The following is a 5,063-nucleotide window of genomic DNA, read 5'->3' as shown; positions in this document are numbered from 1 at the left end:
ATATAAAATGATCATTTTATTTGTAAATTATTATATTGAGAATTTAAAAAAAATTTAAGAAATACCATCTGTCTACTATGTGCCAAAATAGTTTGATAGGTACTTGACATATAAATTCAAGAAATAATCATGTAAACATGGAAGACAGCATGGTAGTAGGGCATTCTTTTTGCGTCAAGTTGCACCTCTTAAAACATATTGACTCTGTGACTTTGGGAAAGTCAGTTCCCAAATCTTACATAAAGATTATACATTGCTAACCTACATAAGTACAGAGAGTTTCCTCACCAAGGAATTCTCTATACTAATGGAATCACAGGTCTAATCCCTATCTTATCCCTTTTCCCTGCAGAGTAAATCCAAAGTCATTAAATCCATGGAAGAGACATGGGGGTGATACCCAATGAAAAGATGGAATGTTATGTGTAAAGAAGAGAGAAAATGAGTTTGCTGGGCTAGCAGACTGGAAGGGGATGTATAATAAATTTGGAAAGATAGTTTGGGACCAGGCTGTGAAAGATTTTAAAAGATTGTTAAATACAAGTAGTAGCCTAGCAATTTGTAGGAGGGGAAATTATGAAAAGCTTCACATTGAACAGAGGTGCCAAAGTCAAATAGAAAACAGACTTTGTTGACAAGGAAAATCTTAAATTAATGTTATTTATGTTTTATTGTGGACAGCTAGACCCACAGTGCAGAGTTCCCAGTCTAAAGTCAAAAAACTCATTTTCCTGAGTTCAAATCTAACCTCAGACACTTTACTAGCTGGGTGACCCTGGCCAAGACACTTAACCTAGGTTGCCTTAGTTTGTCATCTATAAAATGAACTGGAGAAAGAAATAGCAAGCTCCTCCTGTATCTTTGCTAAGAAAACCCCAAATAAACTCATGAAGAATTGGAAATGATTGAATGACAAAATTGTTTTATTGCATTTTTGTTTTTGTTAAGCATTTCTCAATTATGTTTTTCTCTGGTTCAGGCTACACTCTGGAGCTCATGGTTGCCAGTTTAATGCCACTGAGTAGAAGATATTGCTTGTTCTGGGTTTTGAAGAAAAAGAGGAATTCTGTGAGGTAGAAGTGAGAAAGCAATCCATTCCAGATATGGGGAAATGGCCAGTGCAAATGTACAGAAGAAGAGTATACCCAGAGAATAGGACTGCGCAATTGTATCACCAAGAGGGAAAGAGGAAACATTATATAGTGAAGTTGAAAAGATATGTTGGGGCCAGATTTTGAGAGGCTTTGGGTAATAGGGAGCCATTGGCCTTCACTGATTTGGGAAGGACACTGCCAGAATTACTCTTAAGGAAAATGATTTTAAAGCCTGAAATGAATAGACACATGTAGAAAGAGCATTTTAGTAGAGAGACCAATTAAGAGCCAGTGTAATAGTCAAAACAAGAGGCAATAAGGCCTTGAACTAAAGTGAAAAAAGAAGACACCGGCAATTCTCAACCCCAAACCTACTTTGTCAGTTTAAAAAATATGGGAGTAGTCCAATCTAATTTTGTTTGCTTAAAACAGGAGAAGAGAACAGGCAGGCTTTCCAAATACTTTTCTATAGCAGACCATATATCCATAGACAAACAACTGAGATTGGAAGGTGATGGGAATACAAGATCCTGCTGGGTTTGATTGATTGTTATTACTAGGGGAACATTTGATTTGGTTAAGCAAATACTCTTGAAAGACCTCCTCCAGCTAGATGACTCCCACACAAATGTTATCATCATAGAATATTTCTTAATTCTGTAGATACATCCACAGAGAGAACTTTGTTCAACAAACTTGTAAATATAATTATTAGTAAAGTGTAAAACAGAGAGACATGTGTGCCCAATATGCTTTTTAGTATCATAAAGTCCTAAGCCCTAAGTTCAAATGAAAGAACAAGTATGATGAAGTTCTTTAGATTCTTCTATTTGTAAGTGATATTGGGCCAGTTACAGGGAGCTTCAGAACATTGCAAGTTTTTCTTAGGGAGACCTCTGGTTACTCAATCTATGGCAATAATTGGAGTATCCATACTGATCAAATTACAGAGTCATAAGATATAATAACTACAATAACTATAATAACAGGGAATGTATCTGTCATTTCTCTGGTATGGTAACTCCCTGGAGAGGATTCACCCTCTACCCTATCGATAGTTAATTTCTCTGCAATTTAAAATCTTAGAGAGCTGCCTTGAACACTGAGAGGTAAATGACTTGTCCATAGTCACACAGCCAGTATATGTCAAAGGCAGGATTGAATCCATGTATTTTTAATTCCAAGATTACCACTCTACTAATAAAGAAATTGGGGCTCAGAGTTGGGAAGGTTTTTGAGATCTTGCTAAGCTCTTCTCATCATCATCCTATTAATTCCTAAAATAGTTTTCTTCTATCAAAAATAAAGATTAGTCTGTACCATCTCTGTTTCTTTCCCCTTTAATAAGAAAAGCCTTAGAACCATTAGAATACAAACTAGTAAGTAGGTGGATAGTAGTTAGCTCTGGGGATGAGTCTTCTCTAAAAGAGTAGTAGAAACCCTTCTAGGGTCAACCTGACACTCTCATCTCCTCGGGTCTACTGTCTCTGTACTGGATTGTCTTCTTGTTGAGCATAATTCTTTCTTTGTTAGGGAAACAGTGCATCCTTATTGCTTCCCATGTATGTTTTTTTTAATATCTGAAATCTAACTTTATTGTGATCTAAATGAAAAAAAGAATGGGAATGATAATAACAAATATGATTTATCACTGAATACTGTGATAGAACTGCAACAACAGCTTTATATTTGAATTTCAATGTGTAAATTGCATTCCGAAACAGCTAAATGAGCAGGTCCAAAATACAAATTTTATTTTTTTAAACTGTCACCACTACAAAGCTCATTCATCTCCTTCATTGTCCCAAAGATTAGGCATATGTTCTGCTCAACTATATAATGAAATGGCCAACTGATACATCACTGATATCACAGGATTGTTGCCTATAAAACTGTTACCACTTTATTTCCATACAGGTTATCATTTCATCACAGAACAGAGTTTTCTGAGCAATCTGTAAGCCCTGCTCATACTGTGCTGCCAGAACTACATCCATGACAACCTCTGGAGGTGCAAGAGCAGTCATGGCAACAAACTCCAAATTAGAGTCTCTGTTAAGTTTTTTAGCAAGTGAAAAGTAGGGCTCCTCACAGTTTTAATTACTTTTGGCTGAATTGTTAGAGCAGTTAATAGAGATTCTGTCAGGTGGCACAGTGGATAAGAATCCTGGACCTTGAGTCCAGAAGACCTGACTTCAAATGTGACCTCAGGCATTTACTAGTTGCATAATTCTGGACAAGTTATTTTACCTGAATATTCTTTAACTTTAAAGCAGGGATAATAACAGCACCTACCCAAGTTCATGATGAAAATCAATATATTGTAGAGTGCTTTATAAACCTTAAAAGTACCATTTAAATGGTATTATTTCAATGAAAGCAATGGATTTCACCTTGACTTTCTGTTCTTAATATCCACTTTGTGACTATCCAACACTAAAAAAATATTTTCACATACTTATATCAAATTTCTCTACCAATTAGGTATATTTTTATAAATAACTCTCTATGTTACATCAAACACTACAATAGCACACTGGGGTTAGATGTAACAACAATCTTTCATAACACCAAGTTTCTCTTCACTAGCTATGTCCCATATGTTGAATTTAATGGTGCCCCTCTTAGTGAGGATCACAAAGATACTGGACTGCAATATCCAAGGTGGCTTCAACTTTCTCAAAATCACCAACCAAATTACATCTGTGATTTTTTGGTGATTTTTCTGGAATTTCTATTACCAACCAATACAAGTTTGAACTAAATATGGGGATCTTCTGGGTTGGCCATTGGGATATTTCTTCCAAAGGCAACTCTCTATCATTGCCTGACTGGAAGATGGAAAGATGATAAAGTATAATTCAGATACATGCAGTTCAATATATTCTTGCTGGTATGCAGTATTTTTCTTCTAAGATCTAGTGTCCATTTATTGACTTCATTGTTTCTATGGCTCAATCCTAAAGGCTATGGGCTGGTGGGAAATCATTCTGCAAAACCCTACAAGATATAGGGATTGAATGAGTCCCAGGAAGAAATAAGCCTTATACTTCTCTAAGTCATATTTTAGGAGAATTGCACACTTAACCTCAAATGGAATTAAATGTTCTCAAACAGAGCAGTGATGCAAATTTATCTAGACACACAATATGAAGTACAGTAATGGGTACTTCTGGGACCTCCATTTTCCCGCAGCTATAATATCTTCCCGCAGCTATAATATCTTCCCATCCCCAGTGGCAAACCAATCCCATAGAAAGGATACACTCAAGGAATTTTCTTGTCCCACTAAGAATTAGTCTCTAAATCCTACCAGCAGCTTCTTCCATGTAGGTAGCTATCTGGAACAAAATTTTGGGATGCCAAGACGAATATATTGTCACAGGGAGTGATATTATATACTTCCTGGAGCTGTTTTCCCAGGCTCACTTCAGGTGATGGCCAGACAATCCTTCATTGAAAAGAGTCTGATGCTTTGAAGTAAGGATTTGGAAGTTAAATCACACATGCATGAAGTACTGAGGTCCAGGAAGGCAAGTGTGTACCTAGGCACAGGCAGCTAGAAGAAGGGGGAAAGCAGATTTTTGTATAATCCCACCTGGAAAGGATGGACCTTTAAAAGGAAAGATCCGCGACATACCCACTTACAATTTAGCTGCCTCTTGCTCACTGCTGGCCATATATTGACTCGGTTTTAAACTGTATTGTTAGCTATATTTTACTGTATTTTTATTTTTTTGTTAAATATTTACCAGTTACATTTTAATCTGGTTCCTATAGTGGAAATATTGTGGGAAGTATGGCCTTGTGTTTGACACCAGTAAGAAATTATGAATATAATGAATACAAAGAAGCATAAAAAGTCTTATATGAAATGAATGCAAAGTGAAGCAAGCAGAGACAAGAAAGTAATATTCTCTACAAAAATGTAAATGGAAAAAACAACCATTTTGTTCTACAAAACAAGCT

General features: G+C 36.1%; 1 pseudogene; it reads right to left on the bottom strand.

The window, feature by feature from the left end:
- Positions 1–2,989: 2,989 nt before the first annotated feature.
- LOC100915979 lies at positions 2,990–3,884 on the bottom strand (annotated as a pseudogene).
- Positions 3,885–5,063: the final 1,179 nt, after the last annotated feature.

The sequence above is a fragment of the Sarcophilus harrisii genome, chromosome 2 (assembly GCF_902635505.1).
Source record: "Sarcophilus harrisii chromosome 2, mSarHar1.11, whole genome shotgun sequence".
NCBI lineage: Eukaryota > Metazoa > Chordata > Mammalia > Dasyuromorphia > Dasyuridae > Sarcophilus > Sarcophilus harrisii.
The sequence above is the reverse complement of the archived record's forward strand: the minus strand, read 5'-3'. Positions and strand labels throughout refer to the sequence as shown.